Raw genomic sequence first — 22405 nt, 5'->3', positions numbered from 1 at the left:
AAGGTTTTCCCCAATGTAGCTTTCAAAACAGTATCTCTAGTAGATCTCTTAGAAAATTTCACAAATATTTCTCCTGGCAGTTTATTTTTCTTGATGTAATCTGGATAAATTCGATATGTCAAATCCATGTCGCTTTGCAATACATCTTGTTTGAGATCTGTCATTGGTGCTAACACTTCACTTAAAAGTTCTTTTAAATTTTCCCCTTTCTGTTCAGGGATACCTTGAAAGCGTGGAACATACATTGATCTTTCCATTTGAAGCTGCAATAATTGACCTTTATCTGAAATTCTCTTTTCCCACTTCCTCCAGCTTTTGTTTAATGTCTTTTGTTTTTGTTTCAACTTTCTTAATAGCTCTATCAGTTTCATTTGCTCTTTTATCCATCCGTGTCAGCTGCTTTTGGACTCCATCCAACTTGCTGTTGATGTTAGACATCTGGTCCAGCAGGGGGCGCAGTGCCTGCGCCAATATATTAGTAAAGTCTGCAGCTGCTTCCTGTGTCTGGGTGGGAGTCATTGGTAGAGTACTTCCTGTGAGAGGTTTCTTTTCCGGCGCCATTCTTTTCCCTCTACCAGACATTGTTTACATAAGAAGAAAGTTTTTGGATTTAAACTGAAAAGCTCTACTATCTGAAAATGCTTTGGATTATTTTGTACCTTTTGGTCTTAGGTACAGTCTCTCACGGTCAGTTTTGCTTATTTTCTTTTCGTTTGTTGTTCAGGGACTGTTCTGTTTCGGGGGGGGTGACCCCAACTCTTCCCCCACCCGCCGCTTATTTCATAAGTTGATGCCATTTGCCTTAAAGTCTTTAGCCACTTTTGAAGGGGGTTGATTAACTCACAGTTTGGTCACGTTTAAGTCATTATAGGAGGGTATACACGCTAGATCACTTGTCTGCTCATCCGGCAGCCAGCTCTAATTGCCATGATGGCTTCGCAGTGGCAGGACCTCTCAGGGTAGGGGCAGCCTCGATTCCTCAGCCATCGCCTCAGAAGAGGCTCTGCCCCACACCCCAGGCTGGGAGTCCCCTACAAGACTCTTGGGGGGGGGGACAGACCCAGCTGGGGCCCCTCCTGTCCGCCGTGACTTGGCATGTCTCCATCAAGAGCTCGATGGGACGTATCCGAGCTTCAAGTCACCAAAACTGGAAGCGGAAGAGTCCCTTACTTCTGTATCTCATTAGGAATATAAAGAATAGATTTTTAACATTTATTTGGAATCATCTTCATGCATTTAAGGTCCCTATAACCTTCTCTATACAAAATTAGTGTATAAACCTTGTTTTCTTTAGGTTCATGAAGTGATCATGTTTTGTTCTTTAAAATCTCATAAAAGCCTAAACAGGCTGCCCAGAATGCAATAGTCAGGGAAGAGGTCACTTGACTATCAATACTTGCATGCCCTGCAAGAGATGGATGGAAGTAGGGTCTCTATGACATTTGAAGTGGAACTGATCAGTGAAACTTCTTCCTAAATGTGCTCTTCAGACCCCGCCATGTGGAGTAAGACAAGCCTTGGAACCAGAGTATAGGTATGTGCTGGGCCTCCTCCCGGACATCTGGTAGGTCCTCTTCCCTCACTAAGCTTGACATTATCTCCCAAACAATCACCGCCAACTTGTTTTCTTTGGCTTGGCTTGTTATTTACAATCCTCATCCTGCTTATGGTTCATGGTTTCATTTTTCTCTTGGTGTTTACAGAGATCCTTCCCGAATATTTGTGACATGATTTTATTAGGGGACATGAGGAAAGATTTCAGACAGCCACCATCTGGTTCATCAGCTTCCATCAGCATCCCAGCCTAGGCCTGTAGATGGATTTCTGGTCAGACTGTTGGCTGCTGTTCCCTCTGGGGCCCAGTTCATATATTACTGGAACACCATGGGAGTCAGTCGACTGTGGATCCCACACCACTCAAGTTGAATCCGTAAAGCAGAATCATATGCGTTGGGTTAGGTTTCTTCTCATCGTATGCATTTACTAGGCTCTGACTAGGGTTGGCAACTTCCAGGAGGGTGCTGGGGATCTCTTGGAATGACAACTGAACTCCAAACAACAGAGGGCAGTTTCCCCTGGAGAAAATGGCTGTTTGGAGGGTGGACTCTACAGCATCATACCTTGCATTGTACCCCAGTGCGGCTCCTCCCCTTCCTAAACCATGCCCTCCCCGGGCTCTATCCCCCAAATATCCAGAAATCTCCCAACTGGGATTTGGCACCCCTAGCTTGGACCAAAGAGACATGCCACTCAAAACATAATATTGAGCTGATATTATATAGTGTAGTTTAATTTGGCATCTTGAACTTAGATTGTTTCATGAAACAATGTTGGTAACATACATCAGCTAAAAATTCTATAGCTCTTTCCTACCTCCTCAGACAGTGAGACCGAAAAGCAGCAACACTATTCCACTTTCAATGACTTTTGGTTTTGAAACCCCCAGCCTCACTGTGATAAGTTAATAGTGTCAAAATTTGTTTTGCTGTTTCAAAATGAGTACTAGAAACTTGTTTGCCTTAGTTAAGAAATATATTTTTTGTCTCATCAGCTGGCTGCAGGAACTGTTAAACCTCTTTGAAATAACCTTGCTTTAGTCTCATAATGTCTTTGATGCCAGCACAGCGACATATGTACTTGGTATATCCTTTCCTTGCAGCTGTAAAAGGTTAATTATATTCTGTATCTGGAAAAATCATATGATCTGGCCAAATACTTATCTTCGCAATAATATCTGCCATTTTGCTGCAAATAAGGGACATGGTCCAATCACAACTAGGTACTTTTAAGTTCTCTGCATTTTGATAAGAAAAAATGAAGTGCTTGTTTATTCTCTCACTGAAATAAAACAAACCAAAATAGCTTAATATAGTTTAATTGTACCACACCCACAGATATATTGCATTTATGGCATTTGCATTAAATTTATCTATGATAGAAAATCTTATATAAGAAACATGTGGAAAGAGCATAGTTACCTGTAAAATAGAAACCATGTTGAATTATTATACACAGACATTGCAGGATATTTCAGATATTTATTCTTCTAAAACTCCATTGGCAGATTGTTTACTCCCTCCCACACCCTCATGGAGTTTTGCCATGCATGCAGTCATCCCAAATGTTGTATAACAAATCCTTTTTTTGCAGTAATTCCTTTTCTTCCAGTTTAACTACCATAATTACAGCTTTGTTAATTATGTAGGTCTAATCTTTAGGTGCAATTGAGCCCAAAGAAGTACTTTTAACTTACAAGTATTTCAATGAGAGAGATTTCAGCAGATGTTTAATTTAAGTACTGAAACCAATGTAAGCTAAAAATACTTAAATTTTGGTTGGATCATGCCCTTTAATTCTTACGATATTGGATGATCTTATAAAGCTGGTCAATGAAATGTGAGACAGGATGCAACTGGCAGTTTAAAACATACACTATATAATATCTCACAGATTTTTTATGAAGAGGTATTTTCACCATGCATTTCTAAGATCAACCATTTTTATTCCATACCGCCTTTATACCACACACATCTTCTCACACCTTTCCATCTAAATCTCTCTTCTTTTGTCAGTGCTTTTATACATCTGTGTTAGGCCTCTAAATGAGACTGTTCATAGCTTTGGTTTTGGGTGTCATCAATATGCTGATAAAACCCCACTCTCGGTCTCATTGATAAACTCACAGCCCTTGGATTCTGTACAGGACAGTCTTAGTGATCCTGGGGCCCTGAGGAAAAGTCCAGCATAGGATCCCAGAATCAGTACTACCTGCCCCTGCCACCCCCACCAGGGCTAAGCAAGAGGTGGTCCAAGCCCCATATGAGGTTAGTAGGAGCCACCTCCAGAAGCTAGAGGCCAAGATGAATGGCAGCAGAGACTGCTTTTCTTCTTTCCTCCTCCTTTGGGGTGGTGGGGCCCCTCCTAGCATGGGGCCTGGGGAAGTTGCCCTGTTGTCCATTACCAAAGACTGTCCAGATTCTGCATCAGGCAGCTGAGGAAGATTAAGTGAAGCCAAAATTCAGAGAAGACAAGATAAAGCTGCTTGGTAAAGCCCATGATCCAGAGGGGATTGAGTTTTTTACCATGGATGGAGTTAATTTCTCTTGAAGAGGCTGGAGGTCTTCTTGGACCTAACTTTGCTATTAGAGAAGCAGGTTGGTGCTGTTGCCAAGAGTGCCTTCCTTCAATTACATCTTGCTTATAGTTTATCTTCCATAATGGACCACAAAACAACATGCTAATCCATGCTACTGTAGTCTAACAAGGCTAGATTACTCTAGCACTCTTTATATGGGGCTGCCCTTGAAGACAGACTAGAAACTTCAATTAATGCAAATTAATGCCTGACATTTAATTAGAGTACACTGATATGATCATATAATATCTACTCTAAGATCTTAATTAGCTGCATGCTTGTTTATAGGCTCACTTCAAAGTGCAGAAGAAGGAGAGGAAGGAGGAGGAGGAGGAGATTGGATTTATACCCCGCCCTTCACTCGGAGACTCAGAGTGGCTTACAATCTCCTTTTCCTTTCCCTCCCCACAACCGACACCCTGTGAGGTAGGTAGGGATGAGAGAGCTCTGAGAGAACTGTTCTGAGAGAACTTGTGAGTGACCCAAGGTCACACCAGCAGCTGTATGTGAAAGAGTGGGGAATCAAACCCAGTTCTCCCAGATTAGAGTCCGCGCTCTTAACCACTACACCAAACTGGCCCTTCACAGATTAGGAACTGCATATTTGAAGAACCAGTCTCTCCTGATATGAACCCTTATGTCAGATGCACTCTGCTCATTGGCTCTTACTTGCTGTACCTGCTCATCCTCTGCCCAGCTGTAAGTTTTTGGGTCATGGCACCAATTTAGTGGAATGGTTTGACAGAGAAGGGGAAGTTGGTACTTACATTACTGGCATTTAGTAGGGGCTGTAAAGCACACTTTCAAAGGGCTTTCTGTTAATTTGGATGTTGATTTGATCAGGGGTCATTTCGTAGAAAAAGAGGTGCAGGAGCTCATTAGCATCGCTCATTAGCATAACTTATTTGTATATGCCACACCCCCTGACATCACCAGAAGTGTGTCAGAAGGCAACACCCAACGCTCAGGCTCCACTGGACTGTTTTGGATTGCTAGCTGGGGGGGGGGGCGTGCAGATCTGTCCTCACAGAGGAGGGAGAGCTTGTACCTGAATAAAACCTGGTCTTAAAGTGCCACTGGACTGTTTTGGACCAGGGGGTGGGGGTGGGCTCTGCAGCTTACCTGGCTGCTTCTTGCTCTGACTGAGGACTGCTGGGAGCAGGGCGTGGGGCTTGTTGCATGTGCTCGCCCCCTGGGCTCTTTACTGCCGGAGCTCCGCTCCTGTGCACTTCTACAGGAAATGACCCCTGGATTTGATGATTTTTTTAATTGAAGGGTGGATGGGATGTTGGATAAAACAGTCCAACACCTGTTGTTTGCATGGTAAATGGTTAATGGGTGGGGGTGTTGTTTTATAGTTATCAGTTTACAGTGGTTGTAGATGTTTATAAGCTGTTATAGATGTTTTATAACCTGCTTTGGGCCCCTTTTATTGTGTGTGTGAGGCAAAATATAAATGGTTTAAATAAAGAAATGCATTCTAAGGAAATGGAGCTCCAAAGTTGTTTGGGCTCTTCTTTATGAATGCCTCACCCGTGCTGTCCCTTGAACTGAGAAATACTGCAGTAAAGTTTTTTAAAAAGTATAATATCTGGATAATAAACCCTTCATCATTGTTGACTACTGTTAGAGTCTTTCAAAGGTAGATACTTTTCCTTACCTGATTTTAAAAGTGTATTGTCTTTCTAACTTGTAGAAATTTAGAGGTTGGTTTTGCTCCTCCAATTTTACTAGCCATCCCTTTGTAAAACATTCAGCATTTCTGATCTGATGGGAGGTATCAAGCAGGTCTGCTTTGTTTTCCTCTGGATGATCCAGCAGCCACTCATCTTATGAGAATCTTTTTCAGGGACTATAAATACCACATAATCCTCTAAGAATTTATGCTCTTTGAGATTGGGTATACAAGCCAATTGTGTGCACAGGGAACACTCTTGCTCCAGGTTCACTTTGTAGATACAAAAGACAATTATCTTTCAAAATGAGAAGTATTCTGCATATGCTCAGAGACACTCTGCTCATAGTGACAAATATTTTTGCTCAAATGTTGGCCATCCTTCTGACTAGAAATGGATGTCTGAGATCAGATCAGCTTCTGCACTGGAATTAAAGCAGGTCGTGGTGGAGATTAATCAGTCCTTGGCTTCCAGGGATGTGGATAGCCCTTTCCTGCCAGCAAAAGTGCTGCTGTGCTTGTGGGAATGGGGCAGCCTCAGAGGGAGGGCAGTGTTCGTTCTTTGTCTTCCAGCAGGAGTTTATCTCCAGGGATCTCACCAGGTTTCCTGGGTCAGCCTACACCTCTTTGTTATCAGCAAACACAGGAACAGCCCTCAACAGAGCCAAAGTGTGCACAAACCGCTCAGCTTTCATGCAGGGGCAGGACACAATGCAGTCGCGCACACACACACCCGCGCACACACACACCCAAGGGAGAGAGAAAGCTGAGTGGAGGAAGGCAATTGTCAGCACACAGATTAGGCTGTTCTTTCCAGGCCTTGCCAATTCCCACTCAGTCAGCACTCCCTTCCTTACTGGGTAATGACACTTTCCAACAGGTAATATTTCCTCCTTACAGAGTGCTCCAAAAGAACTATAGCATGAAGGGTCTTCATTTTTCTCCTCCTGAGCAAGAGACGATGGGATCTTGCCAAACGGGACTGTTCTGATAAAACTTGTGAAGCACTTAGAACACCAAAAATGCTATACAAATTTATGATGCGTCTTAGAACAACCCCAGAACAAACACCTCCTCATGTAACGAGGAATCCCTTGACCAAGAACAATACACTCCCCTGCTCTACGGTCCAAAGCTGTGGGATCCTCCTAACAGGGAACCAGCTTATTCCTAGGCCCAGAACAAACCTAATTCCTTTCTAAAAAGTCTTTTCCCCACCTGACTGGCCTTTTAATGATGGAATGGAAGCAAATGTCAGAATAGAGCCAGAGACCTCTGTGTATACTCTCGCTCCCCTCCTGAACACACACCTCAAGTCTGGTCCAAAGGAACAGGGGCATCACTAGACAGCTTGCTCCATCTCCAGCGCCCCACCCGAATGCCCAGGGGAACTGTCTCTATCCCCAGTGCATCTCTTCTGCAAGTGCAAACTATTCGTGTTTTCTATTCCAGCGTTTCTAATAAATAATTGTAAATTCTGTGTCACAAACCCTGTGATTAGCCCAGTGCAGCTTCTGATCTCAGGACAGACATGGCCACCCACTGCCTGACCTCCCCACTTCATCCCCTGCTGGGGCAAGACTGCCTTTGTTTGAATTCCTGGATGAGTAAATGCCTGAGCTGATGCTGCCCAAACAAGGGGAAGTGGTTTTCAATACTATAAACCATGTTCCGCCTCGCTTTCAGCAGGGCCTAGAAGAGAAGTGACAAAGCTGGAAACGTGATTCCAAAAACCACTGTTTGAACTTCTGAAAGAACCATCACTTTTCCCTACTAAGCCTAACAGAGATAATTTTTTTCCCATGGTGCTTTGCTTGGTAAAAATTTCAGCCTCTAGCACTGAGATGAGGCAGCTGGAACTTCTCCCATGAGTTATTCCTTGATCATTTTCCTCCACCCCCTCTCCATGCCTACTCTTGTTACAAAAGGGTAGCCATGTTAACCTGCAGCAGCAATTGTTCCAAAAGCTATGTTAGGCTTCAAGGTTGGGTAGGTGATAGCTACGGAGGAAATGACCATTGGGGGAAAAATGAGACGTGTGTGATAGACATGTGCGTGTTCTAAAAGATCTGCCCCCTGAAATTTAAATGCCCCCTGAAGAAAAAAAAAATCCAGGCTACGGCCCTGCCCAGAATTAACCTTTGTTGGTCTTCAAGGTGCCGTGCTGGACTCAAACTTTGTTCTACATGTCTGTTGTGTAAGTGTACCTATTCTCTCCTTGGGGGCATCATCCTCTTCTGGAGGAAAGAGCCATGGAGACTTTAAGTATAATGCTTTAGCTACATATTTACAGGCCGAGAAGAAGTGAAATGGATATGGTAGCAGGCAGAGGCAAAGGTTAGTCCCAGTCTCAAACCTGCCAAGCTCAGATAATATGGCCGCCTCTATGCTGAAGTTTTCTTCCAGTTGTGTCTCTAAACTGGAGCAGTGTTTTTTAGCATCCATGACACACACACACACACTCCGCCGCTTTACTGCAATCTTTCCCAACCCTGGTTCAGGCACAATGGTTTGGGAAAGCGCCTTTGTATGCTATATGGATGGGAAGGTATATATTTTTGCAGGTCCTACCCACCCCACTGCCATTTCCCTTGCACTGAACTCTGCAGCTGCCACCTCCCCCCCCAATAATGGAGGGTTTGGGGGGGGTCTTTAAGAAAATCAATAACTGACACATTGCCATAGCATTAAGCTATAGCAGGAGTGGCCAAATTGTGGCTCGGGAGCCACATGCGGCTCTTCCACACATATTTTGCAGCTCCCAACAGGGCAGCTGGAGAAGTGAAGGGGAGGCATGCCCGCCCCCCAAGCGGTCTTCCCTTCCCCAGCCAGTGTTCCCCCTCCCTGGGTAGGCTTCAGGTGGGAGGGAGCAGAGAAAGAAAGAACTTCAAATGTGTTTTCAAAGCACCCCCCACCTACAAATATCACTGGATAAACAAATATCATTATCAATATCTGTTTTTAATCCCATTTGTTTTTATTTTTGGCAGTCTCATTTAATGTTAATAAGCAAATGTGCATATTTTTCAATAAAAGCGTGTATGTAATATTTGTTCATGTCTTGCGGCTCTCTCAAACATCTGACATTTATTCTATGTGGCTTCTTAACGTTAAGCAAGTCTGGCCACCCCTGAGCTATAGCGATACATCAATTACTAAAGCAATGTCCAAGTTTCTTTTTCCAGCATTTAAGACATCCAAACAAAAACTCAATTGTCACCCAAACCTTAGCTTTCATAGGTGAATGGGCAGTTTGTAAAATATATTTTTTCGCCACAGTGGAAAAGGGCTTTTATCAATATCGTTTTTTTCTATTCATCAAAGAAATGGCGAAGAATACAGTTTCCTCACACTAGACATGGCAGATACAGCTTTGCTCTCATGATACTGTTTCCTCAGAAGGAACAGGCCCTTCTACAAAAACTGAAGTAGGTAACATACAGCAAAATAGGTACCTGTAAGCAGAGGTCATTTCGGGGGGGATCGCAGGGGATCGCAGTTCCCCCGGGTGAGGTACGGGGGGCGGGGCACATGACAAAGCCCCGCCCCCTGCTTCCGGCCGCCCCGCTTCCGGCCCTCATTCAGCCAGGAGGAGGCAGGAGAAGAGGGAGGGTAAGTTGCTTCCTCCCTGCCTCTCCCCACCCCTGCCTGCCTGGGGCCAGGGAGGGCCTTTGCGGGGCTTCCTTGCACTCCCGCCGGCCTTGCAGGTCCACCGCCGGGCCCCTCATGGGGCTTGGGAGTGGAGCTGCAAGGCCGGCGGTGGCGGCCGGGACCATTGGGGGCGGGCTGTGTGGCTTTATGACACACTTCAGGTGATGTCAGGGGGTGTGGCCTTATGACACACTTCCGATGATGTCAGGGGGTGTGGCATATGCTAATGAGTTATGCTAATGAGTTCCCCTAGGTCTTTTTCTACGAAACGACCCCTGCCTGTAAGACAGAGACAGGGCTGGAGTAACCTTTGCTGAGTCACCATGAATACAGAACTCTCTCTCTCTCTCTCTCTCTCTCTCTCTCTCTCTCTCTCTCTCTCTGTGTGTGTGTGTGTGTGTGTGAGGGAGAGAGAGATGAAGATATTATTCTGGAATTGGGAGGAGGAACATCCCAGCTATTCTAGCCATGAACCCAGCATTGTGAAAGGGCAGCTAGAAACTGAAGAAATTCAAGAAGTCATCAAGGGAAAGAAGGATACTTTGTGGTTCGTTATGGTGATTCACAGACAGAAAGAGTAAGGAGTCTCTTCTTGGGTATTGGCTGTTATGGCAGATTTGACAGAAACCCATGTAAAGATGAAGGGGCATAGTTTGTGTGATACATTGATGTGTATGTATGGAAGCACGAATGCTTATAGATTTATACAAGCATGTGCATACACACAAACATATATGTAGGAAGAGGATCAGTGTGTCATGTGGGTCAAACCTGCTGAGTAATTTTGAGTGGGCAATGTATCAGATCAAAGTGATAGAGGTTTATACAATTATGCACTGAGTAGAGAGAATAGAAAGAATTTTCTTCCCTCCCCAAACACTAGAATGTGAAGACACCCAATGTAGTTGATGGGCAATAGATTTAGGACAGATAAGGGAGTACTTCTTTACTCCACAAGTGATTAACATGTGGAATTCAATGCCAGAGGATGTAGTGAGGAAGACCACAGGTACAGAACACTTTTTAAAGGGATTAGATAGATTTGTGGAGGATAGGTCTATCAATGGCTCCTAGCCATGGTGACTAAAGGGAACCTCCACATTCAGACGCAGTAAACCTCTGAATACCAGTGCTAGGAGGAAACATCAGGGGAAGACCTTGGCCTGTACGCCCTGTTGTTGCACCTCCAGAGGAACTGGTTGGCTGCTCTTTGAGACAGCGTGCTGGACTAGATAGACCACAGGTCGGATCTAGCAGGGCTCTTCTTATTTGAAACCTAGAGTACTAGAAAAAGATCAGTGATTGCTGGAGGAGAATCTCAGATGGATTCAGCAGTCAGATCAGAGAACTGACCTGTTGTATTCCTGCAATGGTATAAAAAAGGAGAAAGACAATCCAAGATCCCTGTGGCATTTTTATGTTTTATCTCCAGGGGCTAGTTTTCAGAGGGGCCCTGTGACTTGTGTGAGCCTTGAGGAGTCTGAGCTATCATCACTCTCAAGTGATGACAGACGACTCCTGGGATCCAGCACAGCCTTGCTTGGAAACTTCTGCTTCTTCTTTATCAGCCCATTGTTTTCACTGGCTTGTTATATGCTCGTATTTCCAGTCACTCTCTGTTCCTCTACTGATATCCGGCCCTATCTGTTCCTCTCCCCTCTCTGCCTGCCTCCCACTACCTTCTTGTTTTTTTCTGTTCAAGTTGCAGGCATACCAAAAACGGCAGATATTGGAACCAGCATTTTCCTTATTAATCAAGTTTGAAATGTCTTAACTGTTCAAATATTTGAGTTCTTAAGTCCTGAAATCTTGGGGGGAAAGAGAATGGATTTTAATGTTATGGTTTTCATTTGGACCTGGTGAACTCAAGGGAGATTTTCGATTGCACATTCAGGAATTACAGAAGTTTAAGACAAATTGTTTATTGCTTACATAGTTGTGAAATGCTAAGGAGTACATTATTATACAAAAACATTATTACAAAAACATCCACACCCTAAAAGAGAATCAACATGAGAATGCCTGAACATACCAGGTTGGATGTTTTCAGTGTCCCTCCCCCACCGAATTAAAAACCCAGGTTCAGAAGGGCAGTGGTGCCACCAACCAAAGTCATTGCAAACCATTCTGGCTAAGGTCAAGAACATGCAGGGATGTCATAGCCTTGTGATGATTCATTCCACGGAACACTTGAGTAGTCAGCTTGCCTAAACTTGTGTCAGGTTCACTTTTCGATGTTGCCCTGTTTCACCTAGATTGAAGGCTTAATGCCTGTCCTCAGGTCCTGTTTTGATCTTGACTTGGACTCCTTATCTATCCCAGATCCAGTCTAGTATGAATAAGATCTCTAAAATACTCTCTTGGCTATTTTTTTAGGAAATTGGCTAGCAAGCATCCCCCTCATCTGTTTTTACCTCACTCGCCTGTTCTGCGGTGTATTCCTTTCCTCTGTGCCTGTTCCAGTCTCCTTCGGCCAGTCACACACTCTCAGACTAACTTACCTCACAAGATTGTTGTGAGAATAAAATTGAGGAGAAGAGGGTGATGTAAGTTGTTTTGGGTTCCCAGTGGGAGAAAGGTGGGATATAAATGAAGTAAATGCCGTTGTGACCATAAAATGGAGGAGAGGAAATCATATGCATAGCACTGAATGCTAAAGGTGAGGTCAACAGATATCTAATTCCAGACATCACTCCCAGCCCGAACATCCCAGTGGTTGGGGCTCTTCACATGCAGGCCTGAAACTAGATTCTAATTATCATCTCCCTATAACCTCTCCATGGCTGGCCCAAAACAGTTTTCTACCACCTGACATAGAAAAGTGAAATGCTGTCCTTTTCCCTGGAAGCAAAAAGCTATAATACAATTCAATGACTATTCAATTAAATTCAGTTCAAACCATTCAATTCAATAACACCATCAGTCTTTAGTGCCTCAAATCTTCCACCTAAGGCAGCTGTTTCACTTAGCCTAATGACAGGGTCCTCTCACAAGCAGTATTTCCATGGTTACCAGAAATGCAGCCACCACTAGATGTTTTTGCCACCATCTACAAAACCACAAGTCAAATCAGTGGGCTCTTCTGTTCTTAATGATCAATTTCTGCTGAGGTGGCTTCCATCTCTCCCGACCCATTCCACCCACCCCCCCTTTTACAGGGAAAGCACTTGCAGGCAGAGGAATGTAAACAAGTTGGAGCTTTGCTCTCTCTCGCTCTCTGGTTCTTATCCCAGAACAGGCATGTACAAATGAGGCATCCTAGACAATGGGGTTTTCTCTCCTCATTCCCTGTGCTAAACTGGCCTGGCTTGAGTCTGAGCTACTACTTCTGGGGAGGGATAGCTGTGGGGACTGGTCTGCTTGCTATCTGAATAGCCTTTGCTGCTAAGTCTTGTCTACCCTTTGTCTACCAGCTCACATTCTGTTTTGAACACAATTATTCTCTGGCTTGGGGAAGGATCTAGTGCTTGAGTTTCCAAAAAGGGAGAGTTAAATTACTTTGCCATCCTTTGGGACTACACTACAGTTCAGACCATTCCTGAGACAATGGAGGAGTACAGCCCCCCACTGGCCAATGCACTTAAGCTTTTCCAGTGGACTTCCCAAGTCAAAGAAACATGCTTGGTCTTAAGGGAGCACTCAGGCATTATTGCCGCAAACGTAAGAAGAGAATGATGCCACAGATTCAAAGGCTCAAAAGGCACTGGGAGATTAACAGTGCAGTCCTATGTCTGCTTAGAAGTAAGTCCCACTATGTTCAATAGTGCTTACTCCTTAATAAGTGTACAGATGTATGCCCTTAGTCTTTAAATGGCAAACGTGGCTGGATCCTAACTGCTTTCACAATCCTTTTTCTGCCAGTTATGGGAGTAAATGTTAAGATCAAATCATTATATGGTTGTTAAGCATTTATACCTGACTCGAGGGTACCAATATACTTGATAATCATTAGTACTTCCAAGTGTATTCAGAAGAGTCCTGTGAGGTTGGTAGCTTATTAATTTTTACTGATGGGAGAACTAACAGTGAATTGCCCAAGGCTACTCAAGTGGGTACATGAGCTTGGCTCTGAAGAGACTGGGGCAAGATCTCCTGGTTTATCTCTCCATACATTGGATCACATCATACAATCCTCCCTGAATCTGGGTTATATACAGTTCAAAGTCAAAGGAAAAACCAAACAGTGAGTGCTACAGAGAATGTGAGAGAACAACTCTCTTCTCTTACTCTGATAGGAAGGCACAAGTGTGTGAGGAAGCTGGAACCCCCAGTGTGTTTCATTCCACAACAATTAACTCAGGCAAGAAGGAAAAAAAGTTATCAGTGAGGATGACCATGAAGTCTGTGAATGTAAGTACTCAAAGATGTATTGGTACGCAGAGGAGTTGCTAATTTGAGATCTGAAACTTCTGTTTTCAGTCAGTGGAAGTTCTCTGCCATGGACTCACCTTCTGTGTTTAGACAAGTTAATTATCCCTCAGCCTGAGTTCTCTGTCTGCAAAATGGATGTGCACAGATGCAGTACACAACGAATTGGTCTCTTAGCTTTTGAGCAGCTTTGATTTGGGATGCTTGTGTTGAGAAGGCTGATTGTCTTAAGTTAAAAATTAATTTAATACAAAGCGTAAAACCCAGAAGGTTTCCTTGTTTTTAAGCAAAGGACATGTCCTCACTAACACTAGGCTGGGCTCTACTGTTCTATTGCCGGTTGTGTTTTTTTTTTTAATCTTTTATTGGGCTGCAGCCACACATAGTTGGAAATCGCACTATTGTTGAGCTACAGTAATCCTTTGCAAGTGGATTTTCCTTTGTGGACAAGACAATCCAATTGCTAATAAGTACTATAGCACAGTATCAAATAATGTGTGTATATAGCCTTAGATTTTACAGCACTTTAATACTTTTTTGTTGTTGTTCCCTTGTTTTATTGCTAGTTTTCATTGGCCTTTTAAAGTTGTTGTATTTCATTGTTTTAATTATTGAGACCTGGAAGCCACTTTTGTAGCAACCTTCTCTGAGAATAAACTTTTAAAACAAATGCATAAGAATACTTCCAAGGGGGAAGATGATTTTTCCCATTGCCTATCATATGATTATTTTCTGTTTTGGATGGTAGTAAACCTATTTGGATGATGCAAGAATACACACCACTATTATGAATAGAAATCAGCCCCTCTCTGTTTTGTCCTTACTATAATGCTATTCTCTTGCCACTAGCAGTATGTGGTCTTTGGTCAGAGAAATGCTTTTGTGTGCCAGGCTCATGGAAACACAGCTGTAGAACAGTCAACGCCTGTGATAAAACAGTGATAATATAATTGTTGACAAAATGGCTTCTGAAGAGTGGAGGTGCCCCAAAATGGAGTCTCTACTTTCCTAAGGAACCTACAAGCAGTATTATATCCTCATCACAAAACTAAAGGCCTTCCTTGTACATCTTCTCACAGTGCTGTGCTTTTGGCTATAATATCTGCAGCCTTCATCTCATGTAAACATCCAAGCTTGTAAAATAATCTTGGGCTGGTGATGGCTTCCCCCCTCCACATCCTCCTGCAGAAGAGTCACTCCTAATCTGTATGAGAAAGAAGGGAATGGTGGGTGCATGGCAATAAAGGGGTTAATACAGATTATTACAGTCACAGATCTGGCTGTGCTGTGCAGAAAAAGATTCCTGACCTGATCTTGGGCCTGCGAATGAAAACAGACCAGCAAATTGCTAGAGAACAGCTGCGGTCAGAGGAATGCTGATGTTGCTAGGTTCAGTAGCAATCCAGCTACTTCAAAGGCATTAAGGGTGAGGGGATAATGGGTGTGAGGAATATAGGAATGGGGTAGGATGCAAGTTGAGGAAGAAGGCATTAGACTGACAGTGGTACATTGCCCTCATCTGCTGGGTGGTACTAGTGGAGATTCTTCAGAAGAACCCTGGAGAGCTGCTTCTTTAGTGTGGAAGGTGGTTGCCAGTCCCTGACCAAGAAACACTATTGATTCCCTCCAACAGCTTCAAGGGAGCAAAGTAGTATTCAACAACAGTGTCCCTCGTCCTACTGAGGTGATAATGCTCCATTCTCCTAGCCTCTCCCCTACACTCTAATTTTCTTTCTCATCAGCAAGGAGAACAAACTATTGCAGTATGGAAGGGGAAACTGCCAGTCAGAATACGTAACTGCTTAGGGGCTGTGGAGGTTGTCTCCTGATCAAGCATGTGCCACCCTTGCTTTAAAAGATAATTGTCTGTCTGGGAGAGAGCATAGGGAATTGATTCGGTAGATGTTGAATTATTGGCTGAAATGACTTCAGTCTGATTGACTGGCTGGCTTTTTCTGAAGGCCTCAGGTATGGCGATAGGCAGTGACATTGACAGACATTTTCTGTTCTGAAATTTGAGATAGTGTATTTGGGTGCGGGACTGAGAAACTCCTTAGAAAGCAGTTTCTCACATTAGAATGCGTGTGCCCATCCCAGTTCTCCTCTTCCCAGCCCCTCCATCTTCTCTGTGGGGAGTCTTTTTCCAAGGCCTCCACGGTGGATGTAAAAACATAAACATGGATTCACTTCAGGGGCCTTGCATCAGGGTGGGGCTGTTTAAGTGCATGATGGGGGAGGTTCTCTCTCTCTCTCTGTCTCTCAGCTCAGGTATACAAGCGTTCATGTTGAATGGCAGGTCATTTCTCTGTGTCAATCACAGTCAGGAGATTAAGGGATGGGGTGCCTCAGGGTCCCTTTCTACATTTTCTCTTTGTCCGTACTTTTCCATGGCAGCTTTTGTGTACTGGTATGGGACTAAAACACTAGCGGGTGGGGTGGTTGAAGGTGGGGAATTAACTTTGTTTCAATAGACTGCCACATAGGCTTGCTGGTGGAGGGTCTAGATGCCCCCTGCTTAGGGTAACCTCCATGCAACTGTTAAGGATTAATAATCCAGAATTGGTTTTAGGGCTGAGATTGCCTAAAGGGGGCAGAAAACAACACACTTAACATTGCTTAACGTTGCTCTAACCTACAATACACTAAATAAACCAGGGCGGGGGAGAGACCAAGAATGATCCCTTCTGCTTCCCTCATACTAATATTAATATTAATAGACTAGGAAATTCTAGAAACTGCAAATGGTAACACATGAGTAGTGGGGTGCATTTTCATGCTGCTCTTAATCCAGTGGCTCTGTGTCAGTTCTGGGAATGCATAATTGTATGCCTGAGCAGGTTGGAAGGACCCTGATTTCAATCAAGATCTGAAGTTCTCTGCACTAAATGCCATATAGACTTTTCCTAGAAAGACATCAGGGATAAGAGCCACTCTTGTTTCCCCAATACACAGTTAATGCGCTTTTTCTGTTCACAATAGCAAGCCTGCATGGCTGGATTCATGTGTTGCAGGGGAAAGGATTCAGAAAGAATTTGCCAAGGCTGTTCTGAATCTAAAAACAGGGTTACAGATCCAATGGAACAGCAAGTGCAGTAGCACTTTAGAGACCAACACGATTTTGGGGGTATAAGCTAGTGAGAGTCAAAGCTCCCTTTATCAGGCGTAATGGAATGTTCTACTTTTAAAGGGGGGGGGACGCCACATCCTGTGGATCTTTGAATACATGGAGGCAACAGTATTTACACAGAATTAGCGCTTTCCTACCGTTCCTTGATCCAGCACAGGATGAAGCCAGTTACCTGTCTTTAGGGAATACTCTTGAATATTTTAAATTTTAAATCCTTTTTCACTTGCACTAAATTCATCCTTTGATGCCAACATATTTTTAGATGGCAGGATGTCCAAAAGAATTATGCAAAAAGCAGAGATGAAGCTGATTAGATGGGATCAATTTAAGTGAGACTGGAGGGACATGTTTTATATTCCTAACCTCTTCTCTCCAGAGTAGTGTCCACAATGGCTTCTCCTATGGATTGAGAAGCAAGTGAACCCATCCTTTCCCACATCTGTGATAGGCTTCCACTGACCACCCCCCAATTCATCAACCTGGGAGATGCCTTTGACACTGCCAGAGAGGCTCTAGGTCTGTGCAGACAAACTTACTATTCCCTAGACAGTCTAGCTCCCAGTCTCTATAACATCAGTAGTGCCTCCGGCATGCTCTGGATTATAAGGCCTAAATTTGCTTTTGGGCTTACTTTGCATCTTGGTCTTCATAACTGGCCTACAGGTTATAGCTTTACTGCCACTTAGTGGTTATTGGTTTTAGTCCTTCTATTCTTTTGAATCTTGTTTTTAGCTTTTGAAATGTTATGCAAACAAGAGACTTCTCAGGGACCGCTCTTTGTTTTTATTTTTGTGATGCATCTTGAAAAACTGGATTTTGTTAGCTTGTTAATGGTGTTTAACCTTTTGGTTTTTTTCTGCAGCATCAAGTTGGTGATAAAGAGGTAGCCAGACAGAAGAACAGGAAGAGACTGAGTCTTTACCTATTCCTACATCCCACATGAAATTAGTATGTCAAGAAGAATCACGCTTCTCACCTTACTGACAAAAGTCCCTACCTAATTTTATACAGTACCTTAGTGTCAGTGGGGACTGCAGAGAAGCTAAATTAATTATCTGCATCTGTGTTCACTGTGGAAAGTATGGGGCATGTACTCAGGGCCAAGCAACTATTTCCAGGAAGGGAGTTTGAAGAACTGAGTCAAACTGAGGTGACAGGAGATAAAAACATAAGAGCCTTGATGGATCAGATGAATGGTCCATTTAGTCAAGCAGAGATGAACTTCTAAACCTACTGGAGAAATTAAAAACCAGTAAGTCTTCCGATCCTGATGGTATACATCTGAGGTTTCTTAGGGAAATCATATTGATCTATTCTAACATGTCACTAAAATCAGCTACTGTACCGAAGGACTAGAGTGGCAAATGTTACAGGAGTTTTAAAAAGGGGTCCAAAGGAGAACCAGGAAATTATAGGCTGGTTAGCCTAGGATCTGTCCCAGGCAGTAGAAACTGTAATTTAGTATAGAATTATTAGGAACACAGAGGAACAAAGCCTTCTGAATGAAAATCAGCATGTCTTCTGCAAAAGGAACTCCTGTCTTACCAGGAGTTCTTTTGAGAAAGTACACAAATATTTGGATAATGGCCACCTGGTAGACATTATATACTTGGGCTTTTGACAAGGTATCTCATCAAAGACTCCTGAGTAAGTTTAGCAGTCGTAAGATAAGTGGGTGAGTCTTTTTATGGATTAAAAATTGGCTACACAAAAGTAGAGAGTAGGAATAAATGGATAGTTCTCTCACTGGAAGGAAGGAAGGAAGCAGTGGGGTCCCCACAAGGATTGGTACTGGGCTGGTGCAATTTAATTTGTTCATAAATGATCTGGATCTGGGAGTGAGCAGTGCAGTGGCCAAATATACAGATGACACAAAATTATTCCGGATGGTGGCACCGAGGCCAATTGTGAAGAGCTCCAAAAGGCTCTCCACAAACTGGATGAGTGGGCAACAATGTGGTAATTGGAGTTCAATGTAGGTAAGCCTATAGTGAAACACATTAGAACAAAAACAAATCCCAGCTTTAAATATATGCTAATGGGATCTGAATTTGCTAAGGCTGAGATTGAAAGAGACCTTTGGGTAGTAGATAACTCAATGAAAGTGTCAATCCAGTGTGCCACAGCAGCCAAAAAGGCAAACTCTATGTTAGAGAAATCATATTGATTTCATAAAGTGGCTAATATTATAATGCCCCTGTATAGATCTACGGTGTGGCCTCATTTGGAATAGTGTGTACAGTTCTGGTCAATGTCTCTTTAAAAGGACATTGCAGAGCTTGGAAACATAGAGAAGAGGACAACCAAGACAATTAACGGGGTGGAATACCTTTCCTATGAGGAAAGGCCGAAGAGTACCAAACTTTTAATCTTAGAAAAGAGACGACTGGGACAATGACATGATAGAGGTTTATGAAATTATGCATGGGGTAGAGAGAGTGGACAGTAAACTTTTTCCTGCCTTTCCCAAAATACTAGAACTTGGAGGTACCCAATGAGCTTGATGAACAATAGATTCATGACAGACAAAAGGAAATACTCCTTTACTCAATAAGTGATAAAATGTGAAATTTGCTGCCAGAGAATGTTGTGATGACCACAGGCATAGATGGTTTTCAAACAGAATTAAACAGATTCATGAAGAATAGTTCTATCACTTGTTACTAGCCATGGTGACTAAAGGGAACCTCCATGTTCAGAGGCAGATAGCCTCTGAATCTCAGCACCAAGAGGAATCAACAGGCCTCTTGCTGAAGAAGTGTGCTTGCACAGGAAAGCTTATACCTTGAATAAAACTTTGTTGGTCTTAAAGGTGCCACTGGACTCAAACTTTGTTTTGGTTGGCCACTGTGTAAGACAGGATGCTGGACTAGATGGACCACTGGTCTGATCCAGCAGGGTTCTTCTTATGTTCTTATCTTTGTAAAGGATCATGATTGATTAAGGAAGTCAGCAGAGGATATTTGCATCACAGTCAAGAAACTGGTCAAGTGACATTTTATTTCAAGACTAACATGATTTTGAGTATTAGGATTTTCCCTTCAGTTGGCATTCAAAGTAGCATCTTGATTGGGTGTAGGGCTTCTAGTATTAACAATATATATTTGGAGACAAAAACATATCTTTCAAAGAGTAATAAATACAATAGATGTTGGTCCTTTGAGGTCTCAATATTCTTGTTTAAAGCCAGGAAGCCCACTAGAATTGGGATTTTCTCTCTCTGAATTTTAACCATATACTGCTTTACAGATGTGTCCTCAGTACAGATGCAAACACTAATAATTTGGGTTACAAACCTAGCCATAAGGTGCAGGTTGATTTTACAAAAATGCATGCAATCTCCCAGGGAACAGAGCTTTTGTGAGGAATCCTTTTCTTCCTGTGTCTTCCACCAAACCATGGTTACATAGAGAAAAACAGCCCCATCTCTCCTCCGATCAACAAATCAACTAGTTTTCAGGGTTGGTTGATAAGGTGGCAAATGTTTTGCACAGACCTGAGCAATTACAGCATTATTTGCACAGTGATAATTGGATTTACATAAAAAACCAGTGAATAGCTGTAGTCTTGTGATTGTATCTTTAGATACTGATGGATAGAATTCACACTGCTTTGGAAAGCATCTTTTTGAACTTTAGAAGCAGTACGACCTAGCATGTCTGCAGACACATGGATTATTATTCTAGATCTAGATAAAATCTCTGTTGAGGGATATAAATCTTGGGCATTGCCCAGCAGTGAGTCAACAGATTCCAAATTAATAGAACTTCCTAACTGCCCTTTGTCTTCTGACAGTTTAAGTTTGGCATCCTTTTTGTTAATTGTGGCTAGTGGTTATATTCCTCCTGAGAATTTTAGACATATTTAAACAATGTTGGACAAGAACAGAATTCTTCCATTGACTTTCTGGTGAATAATTCAGGAAATCTGATAATGAAAGTGGAAGGCTATTTTCATGACCAATTGTGATCAGAGCTTGAGGATATTTTTTTTTGGGGGGGGGGGGGATCTGGAACCAAGGGACTCCCAAGTCAATTTTGATAGTATCGAGGTTGTAAAAAAACATTCTTAAATTACATTTTAAAATCCTCAATTGAACAAAACCACAGAATGATAACACACGTTATTTAATTTTTGGCTCAGGTTTAGGAGCTAACATTCCTTGATTCAGCAAAAATGACACAGTAGTACCCTCTACTGGTACTACTGTGTCCTGACCTGGAAAGCCCAGGCTAACCCGATCTCCACAGATCTTAGCAGCTAAGGAGAGTCAGCCCTGGCTAGTATTTGGATGGGAGACCTCCAAGGAATACCAGGGTTGTGAGGCAGGCAATGGCAAACCACCTCTGAACATCTCTTGCCTTGAAAACCCTTTGAGATTGCCATAAATCAGCTGTGACTTGACAACACACCACACACACACACATACACACACACACACAGAGCACACTCACAGAATTGACAGTTTTCCTGTGACTGAGGTTATATGACCATTCCTCACCATCATGATACCTTTTTGTCAGACTATCCCCCTCAGCGCCTTCCCCTGAATTCACTGACCTGGCTATTCTGGTTCCCATTTCTTTACCTCCTTGAACTTCAGACTGTTGTGCTAGTGAGGTGATGCCTACTGACAATCCCCCCCTCTTTGAGAAAACTGCAGATGCCCGTCTCCAGCATCTTCTCCCTTTTGCACCCTTAGAGACTCTCCCACACCTCTTGTTGCTCCACAGAACAGTAGTTTCAAATTTCATTTTGGGGCAAGGAGCTTTTGAAAAAAAATTATATAAACACTATGGACTTGACAGAGTAACATAAACGGATACATAATGAGGGAAGGGGGAAAGCAATTGATTCACTGTTATTGACCCAATAGCAGCTACTGAGGGCATGTGCACATTTTCAAATTACAGAAAAATCTAGGCATACTTTGGAGAATTCTGACCTAATGACAAAATCTATTTTTCGCTGTGACATCTAATACATCAATCCAGTGGTTGCCAATGTGGTGCCATGGTGCTCGCCAATGGCTTGTCTGATGCCAAACAAGTGTTTCTAGAAAGTTGGTTCATGCCTTAGCAGGGCTTCTAATTGGCCCATGGAGCTCCAACTGGCTGTGTAGATTAAATAACCTTGTTTCAGCAGCAGCTGCCACCACAGTATAGATTTTATTCTCTCTTACGCCTCTTTCACAGCATATTTTAAAATTACTTCTCCTCTTCCATATGCTTCCTTTGAGTGTGTGTGGCTTGACCTCCTGCAGCAGCCATTTTGCTGTTGTGCCCACCACCCTGTGTCAGAATTCCAAAGGTGCCCATGGGGTCAAAAAAGTCGGGGGATCTCTGTATTAATCAGTAGCAGACTTCAGAATGGACACTGTAACAGATTAGTGAGATGGTTTCCAGTCTCAAAAGCTGTTGCCAACTGTTGGGTTATTGTTATTAATTTT

Source organism: Gekko japonicus, unplaced genomic scaffold (genome assembly GCF_001447785.1).
Source record: "Gekko japonicus isolate JY-2015 unplaced genomic scaffold, Gekko_japonicus_V1.1 scaffold442, whole genome shotgun sequence".
In the NCBI taxonomy this organism is placed as follows: Eukaryota; Metazoa; Chordata; class Lepidosauria; order Squamata; family Gekkonidae; genus Gekko; species Gekko japonicus.
The sequence above is the reverse complement of the archived record's forward strand: the minus strand, read 5'-3'. Positions refer to the sequence as shown.